This window comes from Sciurus carolinensis, chromosome 2, assembly GCF_902686445.1.
Source record: "Sciurus carolinensis chromosome 2, mSciCar1.2, whole genome shotgun sequence".
Taxonomy (NCBI): domain Eukaryota; kingdom Metazoa; phylum Chordata; class Mammalia; order Rodentia; family Sciuridae; genus Sciurus; species Sciurus carolinensis.
The window spans coordinates 90,919,283-90,936,563 of record NC_062214.1 but is presented as its reverse complement, the minus strand read 5'-3'; the positions used below and the strand labels follow the sequence as shown (position 1 = coordinate 90,936,563).

Genomic DNA, 17,281 nt, shown 5'->3' with positions numbered 1-17,281 from the left:
TACAGTTCAAATTCAAATTGTATGTCTTAAAAATACTTGGGCTTGGTATGGGGATGTAGCTCAGTGGGAGATACTACTGAACCAGCATGTGCAAAGCCATGCATTTGATCCCTAAGGTAAGAGAATCACAAGTTTAAGGTTAACCTGGGTAACTTAAGACCCTGCCTCAAAATAAAATTAAAAAGGGCTGGGGATGTAGCTTAGTGGTAAAGCATCCCTGGGTTCAATCCCCAGTATTCTCCCACCCACCTCACCCCATTCTAGCTATAAAATAACAAACAGCCTATAGGAAGGTCAAGTGATAGAGACCATCTATTGTAATTACCCAATCAAGAGATGACAGTGCTTTATACAGGGGTGATAAGGCAGACATGATGAATTGTGACCAAATTAGAAATACAGGGGTTGGGGATGTAGTTTAGTGGCAGCGTACTTATCTAGCATGGAGCCCTGGGTTCAATTCCTAGTACCACAAAATATAAAGAAATAAATTTTTATATAAATATGTATACATATGTATTTATTTCTTTATTCAGAAGATAAAGCAAAGAGGATTTGCTGATGGTCTGGTTACAGGGTGAAGGATTATGGAAAACACATTCCTACAAGACAGCTCCCCAAGAAAAACAGAGGGACAGTGTGGTTTGGGAGGAGGGAGGGGAAATTAGCCAAACATTAAACCTCTCCCAGTAAATCCTTTCCCAATAACAATGAGCCCTAAAGGAAAGGGGCAAATACTGAATGCTGGGCCCTAAACTTTGACCTTCCCCCATCACAAATTAGTCCTAAATGGAGGCACAGTAAATATTGAAACTCTGGGAAACAATGGATCTCAGAGAAAGAAAGGCAATGGGCAAAATTTGAGTATTCATCCCTCGAGTTCTGGACTCCTCTTCTCTCCCCAAATGATGAGTTTCAACCTTTTTACAATTACCTTCCCTAAGTTAAAGTTTCAACCTGTACAACTAGCCCCTAACTGTCCAAACTGCACATCCTCAGTCTCCAGTGAAACTATAAAATCCAGGCTCCTTCTGTAACCAGGGAGGTGGGGGCAGCTCCCGTGCCTGATCCATGGACCTCACTGCAGAATAAAGGAAAGTTTACTGATCGGAGGTTTGCTTCCCGCCTCCTGCCTTCATTATTCTTGGGCCATGAGTTTACACAGGGTATAAAGAAAAGAGAAGAATCATAGATGACACTTAGGACTATCTGGTTGAATGATCCTACCATTTACTAAGAGTAAATTCAAAGAAATGAGGATAGGAATTAAACCCTCTCCACTGTATAAATTTAGTTTGAAAAACCTACTAGCCAAATGACATGCAGAATAAGGAGATGAATTATGATACTGGATCTCAGGGACGGGGTCTGGGCTGAAGACATAAATGTGGGAGTCGGCAAAGAAATAATATTGAAAGCCTAGAAACTAGATAAACATAATTCAGAAAGTTTTTTTTAATTTAATTCTTGCATCAGCCCTATGAAATAGCAACTAATATTATTCACATTTTATAGATCAAGAAACAGTCTATATGATTAAGACTTGCCTAACATTACTTTGCTAATAAGTGGTAGAGTTAGAAAGAAGACGGGAAAAAAACAGATCTGACTGGCAAAAATGTCCATGACCTTTCACAAATGGATCTAATCATCTGAAACCAGAACACAGACAACAGAGTGAATATTTTCTCAATTCTCCCAAGGACAGTATATAACTAGTGCCATTCTAGATGCATTGAAGAAAAATTTATTTTTTATATATACTCAGATGTCTAAAAGTCTCCAGGATTAGAATTTAATTCTCTCATGGAACTCCAGTTGAATGAATGAATAAATAAATAAATATGTGTGTGTGTGTGTGTGTGTATCACTATTACATTATTATTATCCCATTACTAGGAATCATTTAGAGAGATTTCTGCATGACAAAGAAAATAATCAACAAAATGACATGGCAGCCAGGAGACTGCATGAAAATATCTGATAAGGGCTTAATTTTCAAAGTATATAAGGAACTCATACAACTTGACAACAGAAACATAAAAAAATAACAAAATAACCCAAATGAAAAATGGGCAAAGGAGCTAGATAGACATTTCTCAAAAAAGACATAAAAATGTCCAAGATTATATGAAAAGGTGCTCAAAATCACTAATCATCAGGAAAAGGCAAATCAAAACCAATGATATGTCACCTCATACCTGCTAGGATGGCTGTTATCAAAAAGACAAAAGATTCGCTTAGGGTATATAGTTCAGCAGTACAGTCACACTTAAAAAGACAAGAGATAACAAGTGTTGGAAAGAATATAAAGGAAATACTTGTATTCTACTGATGAAAACAAATTGAAATGGGCATTATGTAAAACAGTAGAGAGGTTACTAAAAAAATTAAAAATAAACAGGGCACAGTGGTCAATGCCTGTAACCCCAAAGACTCAGGAGGCTAAAGCCCTTAGCATCTCTTTTCCTGGGAATATCATTTCATCAGAAAACTACTAGAATGTAAGCTCCTCAAATGAAAGAATCTTTTGTGGGGGAAGGGGGATTTTTACATATATGCCAGGCAAGAGCTCTACTGCTAAGTAACATCCTCATCCTGATTTTTTATTAATGTGTCCCAACCACCTGAAGCAGTACCCTTTCTAGGAAAGAACCTAAATTTCCATTCTTACTGGGCAGAACTTGTTACCCTGTAGGATGGGGGATGTTTTTATGCTGTCTTCGTTTCTTTGCACTACTAAAATCCAATAGGTTTCAACCAGAACTTTAAACTCTCAGATTCATCTTAAAATTGATCTCCATCCTTATGGACAGTTCCAAATACTGTCATTATTGGTTAAAGAAACTACCACACCATGGGTGTCAGTATGTACTATGTGTGCTGTTCAAAATAACTCACACACAATGTGAACCAATAACTACTAAGTAATAAATTCTAGAGGAAAAAATACTTGTCTTACAATTTCAGATAAACTTTGTGAAACTCCCTAAGTATATCAGAGTATGTAACATCTACGTTAAATGCAAAAAGCTTGGCCAACCATGACAAAATACACCAAGAAATTCAGCAACTCAGGAGGCTGAGGCATAAGGATCACAAGTTTGAGGCCAGCTTCAGCAACTTAACAAGACCCTGTTCCAAAATAAAAAAATTAAAAGGGCTGGGATGTAGCTCAGATGTAGCATGCCCCTGGGTTCAATTCCTAGTACCAAAAAGTAACATAATATAAAATAAAATAAAAGGAAAAAGTTTCAAATGATCAATTCTGCTTAGACCAGAAATTGCATTCCAATCAATTTTATGTGCACATAATAATCTACATGTGTGAGGTATGGTGACACATGCCTATAACCCCAGTGACTCAGAGGTTAAGGCAGAAGGATTGCCAAATTCAAGACTAATTTGAATCAGCAAATTAGCAAGGCCCTAAGTAAATTAGCAAGTCTCTGTCTCAAAATAAAAAGAGGCTGGGGATGTGGCACAAGGGTTAAATGCCCCTGAGTTCAATTCCCCAGTTCCAAAAAAAAAAAAAAAAAAAAAAAAAAAAACCTGTACCAGTACATTATTAGTGGACAATGCATTTCACTTTCAAATTTTCAAACTATAAGAACCTACCAACCAAAGCATTAGTGCCCTTCCACAAGAAGCCACTAAAATGACAACAGAGTACTCTTAAGAATCAGTTATCTCTGGCAAGGAAAAAAAAAGAAAATAAAAAGGATGACCACATGCTCTGTTGATGAGGCTGTGGGAAAAAAACGCAATGCTTTTTATACATTACTGATGGGAATGCAAACTGGTACAACACATGTGGAGAAAATTTGGGAATATCTAGCAAAACTACATGTATACTTAACTTCTGACCCATCCATTCTACTTATTTGGAATCTACCTGGAAGATATACCTCCAACAGTACAAAAATTAATATATATAAAGTCATTTATAGCAACATTATTCATAACTACAAAATACAGGAAACAACCTAAATGCCTGTACATGGAATGGATGAATGAAGTACATCTACAAAGTTGAGTAGTAACAGATGTAAAAGAGAATGAAGAGTATGAAAAGAATATATCTTGCCAGACATAGTGGTAATCCCAGAGACTTAGGAGGTTGAGGCAGGAGGATCACAAGTTCAGGAACATATTGAAACTCTGTCTCAAAATAAAAAAGAAAATAAAAGGGGATGGGGATGTAGCTCAGTGGTACCATGCCCCTGGGTTCAATCTTTAACACCAAAAACAAAACAAAACGAAACAAAAAAACACCATGTTGAAGTACTGATACATGCTGCGATATATGTGACCCTTGAAAAAATTATGCTAACTAAAAGAAATCAGGCACAAAAGGCCACCCATTATATGATTCCATTTACACAAAATACCAGAGCAGGCAAATCCATACCGACAGAAAGTAGATTGCATTGGGGACATGGGAAGTGACAGCTAATATTCAGAGTGTTTCTTTTTGGGGTGATGAAATGTTATGGAATTAGAGAGTGGTGAGAGTTGTTCAACCTTGTGAACAACCTTGTGAACGATGCTAAAAAACAACACTGAATTGTACACTTTAAAAGGGTAAGTTTTAGTGTAATGATGTGCACCTGTAGTTCCAGCTACTCTGGAGGATAAGGCTAGGTTTCTGACAGAGAAAGAAATTGCAAAAAGAAAAAGAGGAAGTTTAGAACCACCTTTGGAGTGTTAGATTAGATTGGAAGATGTCAAACATGAACTCATGAACTTTAATATGTAGAAATAAATAGCTGCCCCTCAGTATCCTCAAGGATTGGTTCAAGAATCCCTCTCTTCTAGCATATACCAAAATCCATCATTCTCAAATCTCTGAAATAAAACAGCATATCTGTTTATCATATCACTTCTCATATTATACATATAAAAATATATACACACATATATATCATCTCTAGATTACTTCTAAAACCTAAAGAAATGTAAATGCAATGCAAATAGTGGTTATACTATATTGTTTAGGAACCAGTGACAAGGGGAAAAATCTGTTCAGCACAGATGCAATTTTTTTCAAATATTTTCAGTTCATGGTTGATTGAGTCACACATGAGGAACTTACAGATGAGGAGAGTTGAACATACACGTGTATTTCCTAGTTCTGTCATCTGAAGGCACAGAAGCAAGAATAATTCAATAAACACATCAAGTATTCGGATGTTGACTTTAAATACTATTCACCAATAAAAGGAACCAAAGCACCTTAGAAAAATGGTTTATTCCAGAACTGAAGCACAGAAAAATATAAGATGAACATGAGTAACCTATGGTACCAGAATATAAGAAAAAAGGATAAAGAGTACTGAACTAAAAGAGCTCAGAGTAGCCAAAACTGGAACAATTTGAGCAACAAAATAACTAGTATTGGATGACAATATATACCCATAAGGACATACAGGTATAAATAAATAATTGAATAAATGAATGAACGAGGAAGAAAGGACATCTCTCCCCTACAAAAGAATATCAATTAATAAATGTAAGCAATGATGAAAACACAAAATCACTATTAGACAAATACCATAGTTACAACTACTACAGACAAGATTTACCAATGAAAAAATCAATGTGAAGGGGTTGGGGGTGTAGCTCAGTGGCAAAGCGCTTGCCTTGCTTGCAGGAGGACTTGGATTCAATCCCCAGCACCAAAGACAAATAAATAAATACAAAAAAATCGATGGGAGAAATTTTGAGGAGAAACAGTATACCTGCAGTCTCAAAGTATTTTCCCTAAGATTATACATCAATTACAAAAGAAAGAACAGTAACTTTACCTTGAAGTACCCAGCAGAAGCCATCTTAACAAAGTGATCAAAGGTTAAATATCACTAGCAACAAGAACTATCAACACCATGTAATCCCTAATATGATGCACCAAAAAGACACATCGCTTCTGCAGGACATGCATAACCTCCATCTAATCATGATAAAAACACCAACAAACCCAAAATGAGAGAAATTATACAAAATAACTGACTAAAACTCCAAAAGTGTCAAAATCGTGGAAAACAAGAAATAACCAAGAAATTCTCACAGAGTAGAGGAGACCAAGAAGAAACAACTAAATGCAATGTGGGATCCTTAGTTAGTTCCTGGAATAGAAAAAGGCATTAGCAAAAAGAATTGGCAAAATTCATACAAAACTCATATAAATTTTATAGTATTAACACCAATCTTAATTTCCTGGTTTTGATAACTTTACTATGGTTATATAAATTGTTGACACTAGGGAATGTGGAGTAAAGGGTTTTCTAGGAACTCTATATTATCTTTGCAACTTTTCTATAAGTCTCATTTTTTAAAAAAACATTAAAAACATATAATCAATCAATCATCTGATTCAACAGTTCATTTCCTTGCTCAGGGATATCATATGGAATTTAATACTCCCATCAATTTAGAAGGCCCACTATGCAAGAGTAGAACAAACTAAAATTAGATCTGGCATCTAATAAGCAAATTACCTATTTTATGCTCCCCTCCTACACATTTTTCAGTAAAAAAAAAAAAATGCTAACTGATGTGACTTTGCTGTCTTTACAAATTCCTTTTTAGATTACTTAGCCAATATTTTATATTTTTAACATCATGATAATCTGCAGATTGTGCCCACAACAACCTACTTCATACACCTGTTAAATCCAAGTATTATTTACAATAAAAATTTGTCTTCAATAAAGCTTGTTACTTACATAGTTGTCCAATGACAAAATTCAAGTTTGATTTTATAAGTTTGGATAACACAAACTTCTCCCCACACTCCAAAGCACAATGTCATCATTGTTGTCTTTTTAAGTTCTGAAAACCTGCATTTTTTTTTCAGTACTGGGTATTAAACTGAGGATCGTGAGCATGCTAGACAAATGCCCTATCACTGAGTTATAACCCCCCACCCCCAAATCTTAATTTTAAAAGATCAGCTCTTCAGTGTATCTGGTCCCCTCCATCTTTTTTTTTTTTTTCCCTATTTAAAAAATTAAGGAGTAATTCATCATACACTTTGGGAAAAAAATGTCTGAAACATTAGAACTGTGTTGCTATTTATTATGTGCATTCTCTACTAACCAATCCAGCCCAATTAACAATACATTCTCTGAAATTCCTCTAAGTGAAATGAGATTTTAAGGAGATGTTTATATTAATGAGCAGATCAAGTGACGCATTTACATTTGCTTTCTCCTCCATACACCAGGATGTCTGCATTGGGAGTGGAATACATGACCAGCAAATGAATGGATAAGTATCACATGAAAACAGCATGATTGGAAATTTAAGAAGCAAAGTGATAAGAACCTTAGGAAAAGTCAAATTCATAAAAGTTTAGAATTGTAAGAGGCCTTAATAGTCCATTTAACCCATTCCAATGACAACAACCCCAGACAAACTGATCCTATTCTTTAAAGCCTCCAGATTTCCAAACTCCATGGATATCTCTTTCTGCCATACAATCCTGTCATGTAATTTGGAGTACTATTACGACCAACCATTCTTTTCTCTATATAATGTTGTCTTTTCTCAAATATAACAATATTTTAACTCATTTTCAGGATATAAAAATGTGTGCAGGTGCAAAATACATGTGTGTATGCATGCATATACAAGAATAACCAGGTACCTACTGTGTGTGTGTGTGTGTGTGTGTGTGTGTGTGTGCGCGCGCGCACACGTGTGTCTGTCTGTCTAGGAGTGTTGCTGAGGATCCAACCCAGGGCCTCATACATGCAAGACAAGCACTTTACCACTGAGCTACAACCCCAGCAACTTTTGCTGATATAAACACAAACTATGAAAATATACATAATTGAAGGCACACCCCATTCCGCCCTAATCACAAAATGCACTATGAAACAGTGTCACATAATTTCATAATTTTGGTCTAAAACTAACCAAAGGAAATCAATTTTATAAAACCTTAAGGCAAGTAAGTTTCTTCCCACTGTGATTAATCATAGCTTCTTTGCTTCCCACAAGCACTGCCCTTGTTCAACACTCACCACAAGCAGAACTGTAAAAATATATATGATAAAGAAATTTTTAACGTTTAATTTTTAAGACCATTTCGCTAACAATCATGTGGGAAGAAGACCCAATGAGAGAGTTAGTGGTGACAGGGTATAATCTGTGATAATGGACAAGTAACCAGCTTAATGAAGTAGGCCAAAGAAATGATCCAAATAAAACAAATCATTTCAGGAATCCATACAGAACTGGGAAGTCCCATGAAAGGATAAGCCAAAGTACTCCTTTGGAAAAAAAATAATAATGTGTCTGTTCGGAAATACACCAAAATATTAGCCCTGGAGATGGGTTGGTTTGTTCAGATTTGTTATTACTTTTATTTGATTATAAACGTGTAATCGAATAATATCTTCAAAATATTATAGACTTTTTTTAATAAGGCAAATTCTGTCCCTGTTTGTTTCTGTGTTTCACAGCTAAAAGAGACAGCATGTCTTTTACATAACCTCCTGGGAGAGGTAGTACCAGCTCCCGTCCTCCTCGTGTCTCCCAGGAACCTGCCACCCATCGCAGAAAAGATTTCACCATGTTCCCTGGGATAGCTCCTATCTTCATCATCATCCTCATTTTATTCTGGAGAATACACAGAGCCTTGTCTTCCCTCCTGGTAGTAAAAGCGTTAAAATTGTTATTTTACTGGGGCAGAAGATTCAGAGAAAGGTTTACCAGATGATGAGCTGCCCCCACCCAAAGGCAGAAGCGAGGAGAAAGATACATCGTCCTCAAAAGTCAGTCGGCGACATAGGCACCGGGGTGGCGGCTCTGCTTGTACCCCGACAGAATCTGGCCGCCGCCCCCCAACCCAAGCCCGGGTCAGGGGAGGGGCGCTCGTTAGCGGATAAAGGGGTGAAAGAGAAGGTCAGAGACGTGACCCCTGAGGGGCCGAGGGGCTAGCACAGCAAGCCGCTGAAGGGGCGGGTCCTCTGGCCCTCTCTGACTGGCGGCTCTACTTCTAACGCTGCGCCGGAGAAACCTGGGCGGCGGCGGGCCTTCGGGTTCGGGAGTTCGCTACGCGCCGGGAGAGCTCCCTCAGGCCTCTGCCTGCCGCCCACCTGGGACCCCGGCAGCCCCGTTCCGCTGCGGGCGCCGGAACGGCCCCAGTCAGCCTTGCCCGGCCGGCCGAGCACACACATCCACCGCCAGGAGGGCAAGAGGAGGCGTTACCGTATGCGGCTCCGGAGCTGGCGGGGGTGGGGTGCGGCTCTGGCGACCCGAGCCCGGCTCGGCAGCAGCTGCGGTGTCCGCGTCCTTTATTTTTGCTGCAGCGGCGGCGACTTGTCAAAGGGAAAGACGTAAGAGGCGGCGGCGGCAGCAGCAGCAGCAGCAGCAGCGGCAGGCAAGTCTCGCGAGATTTGGGCGGAACTCTCGCGCAGTCTGAACCCCCTCACCCCGCCCCCAGGCTCAGAGGCGGAGGCTAGAGAGGGAGGAGAGGGAGTGCGAGTAGGTAAGGGCGAGGCAACTCACCGAGGGAAAAGGGGAAGGGACCTGGGCGGCGGGGGAAGCCAGCCTGGGTTTTATGTTGGGAAACCCTATCACCGCTCAGCCCTCATCTTTGTGCCCTCGCGGAATCCAGACAGCCCCGTCTGCCCGCGGGAACCAGATTCTGCCGATGAAGCACAATTGGGATCATTTGACAAAAGGTGGTGAAAAGTCGGGGGTCAGGCAGCGCGCCCGGTTTTCCTCGAGATCGCCGGGGGAAACTATACCGCCCGGCGTCCGGGTGAAGTGACACGTGGAAAAGCTGGCGGTTTGGCTAGATGGCCACACCCCTTTATCGTCGCTGCGAGCCTGGTGCTTTGCGCTCTTTATCTCCCATCACAGCCGGCCCTAGCCCTCCGGAAGTCAAGTTCAGTCCCTTGAAAGCATTTCACTTGACCTACTTCTACCTTGGTTTTCGAGTCTTCGAGGGCTGCAGGACTGTGCAAGACGCCGGGGGCTTGCAACTCCGGTTTTCTTTTCTACTAAGGAATACTGAAGTAAAATATCCTTTGGATGATTTACATCCTTGGTCATGACTCCTAACTCTACAGTGAAATCACGTGAAAGGAAGGACACATAGTATCCACAGCACCTAACATTGGTCCAAGTTGACATGAAATTGTTGAATGACTGCCCCTGTAGCTTTTACTCCTAGCCTTTCTTCTAATTATTCTACTGAGCACCAACTAATGTGTAACTGAGGATATGAGGACAAAAAAAAATGGAGCTGATCTCTGCTCTCTAGAGGCATAGGAGGAATACACTAATAACATACAAGAAATATATGTGATTCTAATGTTTATATATATATATATACATATTAGGCAGAAGAGGGAGTAGCAGAAGGGGGAGCCCTTAGCCATGGTTAAGTTGAATATGTGTGTGTTGTCATTGAGGCAATTTAGCCCAAGAGTTAGGAACCACGAGGTTCACTTTGAGACATGATGAAGATTTATGACCTTTGGCAAGCAGCTTGAGCGCTTTGAACCTCATTTCCTTATCTGTGAACTTTAGATATTAGTTCTTATTATCAGAATTCCTCTGAGGAGTAAAATACATGTAAAACTCCTGATATATGTTAAGTATTCCTTAACTGTAGGTCCTATTATGGGTATAACTTTAAAGTGTGTATATAAAATGTGTATCTCTTTCTTGTTAACTAGATATGAGGGAGCAAGTGTATGTGGAGTGATGTCATTGTTACTAGTGCTTTATGATCTGTGTGTTGTGTGTGAAGCCAGCTCAAGACCAGCAAGCTTTTTTGTTTGTCCTAGGGCCTTGTACATGCTAAACACAGGCTCTTTCACTAAGCTATACCCCCAGGTCCCTGTCATCCTCATTTTAACTTTTGATGTAGTCACCATTCACAAATATCCATGGTATTCCATTTTTCTTGAATTTATAAAATTGTACTGCTTTTGAATATTTTGTTTCAAGGAAAGAACTCTGCTTTAAAGATCAGTTGAAGGATTATCTCCTTTGCCCTAGACTTAGCTTCTACCAGCAAGGTTGTTTTGTTGTTGTTGTTGTTGTTGTTTCCTCAGGGCAAAGGATAATTGACTACAATTAAGTCCAGCTGCATACAATCATTAAATAAAATCAGCAAGTTAGCCCTGACTACTTGTAATTCCAGCAATCTGGGAAACTGAGGCAGGAGGATTGTAAGTTTGAGGCCAGCAATTTAGCAAGACCCTGTCTCAAAAAATAAGGGCTGGAGATGTAGTTCAGTGGTAGAGTGCCCCTGGGTTTAAACCAAAAAAAAAAACAAACAAACAAACAAAAACACACCTTTTATACTTTAATGAACATCTCCTAGAGTCCTGTTGTCTGCATCATTTTTCCAACTCTTCCAGTTCTTTTTATCTAGATCTCCCCTAGAGAAAAATGTTGGAGATGGAAGAAGTGGATAGAGGAATCTCAAGACCAAGACCTCAGTATCACAGGCTATTGGCCTCGTAGTCCTCTGAGCAGTGCACTCTGACCATGCCAGTCAATCACATCTTACTTCCATCACACACAACATTCATCCCCATCTCATGCAACATATCAGTACCATACCACAGCCAGTACATCCCAGGCAAAGGAATTGGAGAATCAGTAGAATAATATGTATTTTTCATCTTTCATCTGCATATTGGAAATATATAGCTCCTAAATAAAAATGATTACTAAATTGGAAGCAAAAAGATCTAGTAGGAAAGTGTGGAGGCAGAGCAGGAGGGGCTAAAAAGACTCAGGGAATAAGTTTATTTTGCCCTTGGCACTTGTTTAAGAAACAAATAGCTCCAAAAATGGAAAACAACTTCAGAGCAGGAATCCACAACAGAGGAGTTCTGCTGTCTCCTGAAATTGCAGCCAATTTGCCCTCAAGTTACACAGCTTTTCTGAGCCTAGTCTCACACTTCTAATTGTGAGTGATAAATGGGTTTCCTGCTTGCCTAACGAGTATCATGAAAGTCAAATAATAGACCCCCTTTCTCTGTGGAATCACCATGGCAGCTGGGACCCTGTACACATATCCAAAAAACGAGGGCCTTCAAGGCCCTCAATGCTGCTCAGTACAGTGGGAGGACTCAGGTCCACGTGCTCTCCGCACCACCCCATTTCCACTTTGGCCAAACCAACCCATCCCTGAATTTCTCCACAAATTTCCTGCTGGCAAGTTTCCAGCATTTGAGGGTGACGATGGATTCTGTGTGTTTGAGAGCAATGCCATCGCCTACTATGTGAGCAATGAGGAGCTGCGGGGAGGTACTCCAGAGGCAGCAGGTCAGGTGGTGCAGTGGGTGAGCTTTGCTGATAGTGACATAGTGCCTCCAGCTAGTACCTGGGTGTTCCCTACCCTGGGCATAATGCACCACAACAAACAGGCCACTGAGAATGCAAGAATTCTGTGTGAAGAGGTGAAGCAAATTCTGGGGCTGCTGGATGCTCACTTGAAGACAGGGATTTTTCTGGTGGGCAAACGAGTGACACTGGCTGACATCACAGTTGTCTGCACCCTGTTGTGACTCTATAAACAGGTCTTGGAGCCTTCTTTCCGCCAGGCCTTTCCCAATACCAACCGCTGGTTCCTCACTTGCATTAACCAGTCCAGTTCCAGGCTGACTTGGGGGAGGTGAAACTGTGTGAGAAGATGGCTCAGTTTGATGCTAAGAAGTTTGCAGAAAGCTAGCCTAAAAAGGACACCCCAGGGAAAGAGAAGCATTCACGGGAAGAGAAGCAGAAGCCCCAGGCTGAGCAGAAAGAGGAGAAAAAGGCAGCTGCCCCAGCTCCAGAGGAAATGGATGAATGTGAGCAGGCACTGGCTGCTGAGCCCAAGGCCAAGGACCCCTTTGCTCACCTGCCTAAGAGTGCCTTTGCGTTGGATGAATTTAAACACAAATACTCCAATGAAGACATGCTCTCTGTGGCTCTGTCATATTTTTGGGAGCATTTTGATAAGGATGGCTGGTTCTTGTGGTATACTGAGTACCGTTTCCCTGAAGAGCTCACCCAGACCTTCATGAGTTGCAACCTCATCATGGAATGTTTCAGCAATTGGACAAGCTGAGGAAGAACGCCCTTGCCAGTGTCATCCTCTTTGGAACCAACAATAGCAGCTCCATTTCTGGAGTCTGGGTCTTCAGAGGCCAGGAGCTTGCCTTTCCACTGAGTCCAGATTGGCAGGTGGACTACAAGTCATATACCTGGCAGCGAGGAGACCCAGACGCTGGTTCTAGAGTACTTTTCCCAGGAGGGGGGGCCTTCCAGCATGTGGGCAAAGCCTTCAATCAGGGCAAGGTCTTCAAGTGAACATTTCTTGCCATCGCCTAACTGCCTGCACCTGCCTTTCAGGGAGATGGGGGTCATTGAAGGAAAGTGAACATTGGGGGAAAAAAAAAAAGTCAAATAATATAGGAAAGTACTTTGTCAAAGCACTATGTAAATGTGAGGAATGATTATTCTTTCACTTAGCAGATCTTTCTTGAATGCATATTAGCCTGGGCACTGTGCCAAGCACTGAATATACTATTATACAAGCTTTAATACTTGCCCTCAAGGAGCTTATGGTCTAATGGGAGGAACTAAAGAAGAAAATAGATGATTATAATACCCTGTGAGAGTGCAAATGATAAAGAGTTGGGGGGTGGATGTGCAGTTAGAGGAACAGGCAAAGAGAGCTGAAAGACTTTTGGAGGATATTGAGGATAGCACACATGATGAAGATTCAGACCATTTCATGAAGAATGCTTCCTAAATCAACTCCAAAATAACTTCAACAAATTGCCGGGTTGTGGGTTGTGAATTCTGCTATGTTCTAATAAAACTCATATCTCCTAAGCCACTAGAAAAGAGTGTTTGATGTGGAGTCATTATATATACCCATTTGCTTTGAAGAAAAATGGGATTAATGGAGGAAAAAGTAGTATCTTAATTAGAAACACTTTGTTCTTACAGCTTGTGTTTAAACACGAGAAAAATAGAATGCATTCCACATCACATCCTTGGTCCCCCAAGATGTTGCCTTCAGTCAGTTACCTGATCCAGGTAAATTGCAGATCAGAGCCCACGAGACATTTACAAAACATGATAACAATACCTTATTTTGTTTATGGTTTCTTTATGCTCATTTACAAAAAGACTTTTTATATGTGTGTGATGTATGCATGTTAGGCAAGCACTCTACCACTGAGTTATAGCCCGAGCCTAAAAGGTTGGTTTTATTTTTTATTAATTTATTTTTGTGTTGTTGGGATGGGCCCGGGGCACTGCACATGCTAGGCAAGTGATCCTACCACTGAGCTACATCCCCAGCCCAAGATAACCATTAACACTTTTATTTGTAATCATGCTCTGCATAAATAAATTCCAAAAGAGTATATCAGTCATTTCTCACATTTATTGAATGTCTATTAGGTCTAATATACTCAAACTACAGGCTGTACAAAGCATTTGGGATCTGAAAACCCAAGATGGAGATAAATATCTATGAAAAGAGCTAAATAATCAACAATTCTCTCTATCCCTATAGTGAATTCTATCCTGCTGTATTTGTTATTGGTTATGTGAGTAATATTGTATTTATATGCCCAGATTCTGAAAGTTGTTGATACTCCTCCTCCTTCTCCAGAGAAGGATGATATTAAGGAAAGGCAAGATGTTTACTGTAACTTGATATTTATAGATCTGTGATAAGTAATTTAATAGGTCCTCTTGAATGGATCATCCTTTAATCAGAGTGCAGTCAGTACAGTTTTTTCTTGGTCAAAATTTGAAATTTGCGAAGCACTTGGTATTAAAATTTATTTTAGAAGATAAAAACACACAAAAAAGCCATCAATACCAAGCAACATAGTTCAAACTAAAAGGAGGTGCAGAAAAAGTAAACATTTCCCAGAACTAGAAAAGAGAAGAGATTGCTGGGCAGAGAAAACTTCATCTGGTGGTGGAATTAGAGAGGGAGCTGATAGTCAAATACAGTTATAAATTCTGATAATAATGTATTCTCAAGACACCAACCTCCAAACCAAAAAAATTTATAAAAGTTGTCTAGAATTTTTGCTTAATGTATCCACATATGAGAACAGATTCATTACCTCCTTTCTCAATAAGGGTAATTGATCTCCCAAACAGGTTTGGAGGGAAGTGGGGATTCTAGATAAAGGATCACAAGACTGGCAAATAGTTACTTTGGAAATAAAATTTCTTCTTGCTAAATGCGAAACTTACAGGGTTTCTATTTCAATCTGTATCCTAAATGAAATATCACATACATCAAGAAAACCCACCACCCGGGGCTGGGGTTGTAGCTCAATGGTAGAGTACTTGCCTAACACTTGTGAAACACTGGGTTTGATCCTAAGCACTATGTAAAAATAAATAAAGGTATTGTGTCCATCTACAACTAAAAATATTTTTTATATTTTCTTTTTGTTGTTGACGGACCTGTATTTTATTTAAACGTGGTGCTGAAAATCAAACCCAATGTCTCACACATGCTAGACAAGTGCTCTACCTCTAAGCCACAACCCTGGCCCCAAATAAATATTTTTTTAAAAAAGAAAAGAAAACCCACCACTTGAAGAATATTAAAAATGTCCTTTACTAGGCATTCCTTAAGTCTATAACAAAATAACCAATTTTATAAAAATTATTTTTACAAAGGTTTTTTAGTGTTGTTACATCAAAACACAACTGCCTGGGGTGAACACAGATGAACGTTTTTCTCACTCAGTAACAGGAGATGGAATATTGATGCTAGGAAAAGAATATGAAACTACAGGAACGGAAAGTGTGACTACATGGGGAGAAGGGGAAGAAGGAGGATACTTAACATTTTGAAAGAGCTGTCCATGCAAAACACTGCAGTAGCACAGTGAGATGAACAAGGCAAATTTTTCTTCTGGAAAGAAAATAGAGAAGATATACATACAGTGTGTGTGTGTGTGTGTGTGTGTTTTTACAACACAAGTTAGAAAATCCTGAGTACAAAAAGAGAACTCTTTTCCTTCTTTTAAAGAACTAGAGGAGATCGACATAGTGGTACATGCTATAAACCGAGCTACTAGGGAGGCTAAGGCAGAAAGATCGCAATTTAGCGAGACCCTGTGTCATAGTTAAAAAATGATAAGGGCTGTGGATGTAACTTAAAAGTAGAGTGTCCCTGAGTTCAATCCCAAGTGCCATAACAAAAATAGGAAAAAGAAAGAAAGAAAGAAAGAAAGAAAGAAAGAAAGAAAGAAAGAAAGAAAGAAAGAAAGAGAGAGAGAGAGAGCGAGCGAGAGAGAGAAAGAGAGAGAGAGAAAGAAAGAGGGAGGGAGGAAGAGAGGGAGAAAGGAAGAATTCAAAAAAGGCTAAACAGTCAAACTAGAGTGGGGCAGTGAACCTGGGCTTCAGGAACTTCAACACCACCAGAATTCTTTCTTCTGGGCTTGCTTTGCTGTGGTTGGGTTTAGTTTCTCTCAGCAGGTAGGCTTCCTTTTTTTGTTTTGTTTTGTTTTTTATTGTAAACAAATGGGATACATGTTGTTTCTCTGTTTGTACATGGAGTCATGGCATACCATTTGTGTAATCATAAATTTACATAGGGTAATGTTGTTTGATTCATTCTGTTATTCCCCCCCCCTCCTTTGAATAACTGGGAATATAGGATACCCATGTTTTATATCTTAGCACTTCCATCCCTAGAAATGGACTAACATTTTTACTTCAAGTTTAAAAATCTGAGGAAAAGATACTGATTGGTCAGGCTTTAATCAGTGCCCATCCTTACCCAATCTCAGGAAACCCAGGGGAAGTGCACACCACAGACATAACCATGATGTATAGGAAAAGTGGGAGATGAGTCTGTGTGTGGAGAATGGGTAAGGACTGAAGTTGGCATTTGCATGAGAAGCATATCAGCAAGGGTGGGGGAATAAATTGACCCCAAAATTGTGGTAAACTTTACTGGACTATCAGGTTAAAATGGGGTTGAAATTGTTTTGCCATTTCAATCAAGAAGTCCTAAAACAGTAGATCTCTCACATTGGTTTAAGGACTGTAGGACCTGGCTTCCTTCAGCCTTCTAGCCAGGTAATTTTAGGTAAATATCTTAACTGGCTTGAGTTTCTGTTTTCTCACTGAAAAATAATAATAGCAATGGAAGCTTATATGTATTAAATCTCAATGTTCTATGCTCTAAGCACTTCTGTGTGTGTGTGTGTGTGTGTGTGTGTGTGTGTGTGTGTGTGTTACTGGAGATTGAACCCGGGGCTTTGCTAGGCAA

The 17,281-nt window shown here is 39.7% G+C and overlaps 1 protein-coding gene and 1 pseudogene across 5 annotated transcripts in view; one reads left to right on the top strand and one right to left on the bottom strand.

The window, feature by feature from the left end:
- Herc1 (HECT and RLD domain containing E3 ubiquitin protein ligase family member 1) overlaps nt 1-9,346 on the bottom strand; it is a 202,647-nt gene extending 193,301 nt beyond the window's left edge. For all 5 annotated transcript variants that reach the window (XM_047542544.1, XM_047542548.1, XM_047542545.1 and 2 more), the window contains exon 1: nt 9,217-9,346. The gene's annotated coding sequence lies outside the window, so the exon portion shown is untranslated. The remainder of the gene's footprint in view (nt 1-9,216) is intronic.
- A 1,968-nt stretch (nt 9,347-11,314) lies between these two features.
- Nucleotides 11,315-13,798, top strand: LOC124977445 (elongation factor 1-gamma-like; annotated as a pseudogene).
- Nucleotides 13,799-17,281: the final 3,483 nt, after the last annotated feature.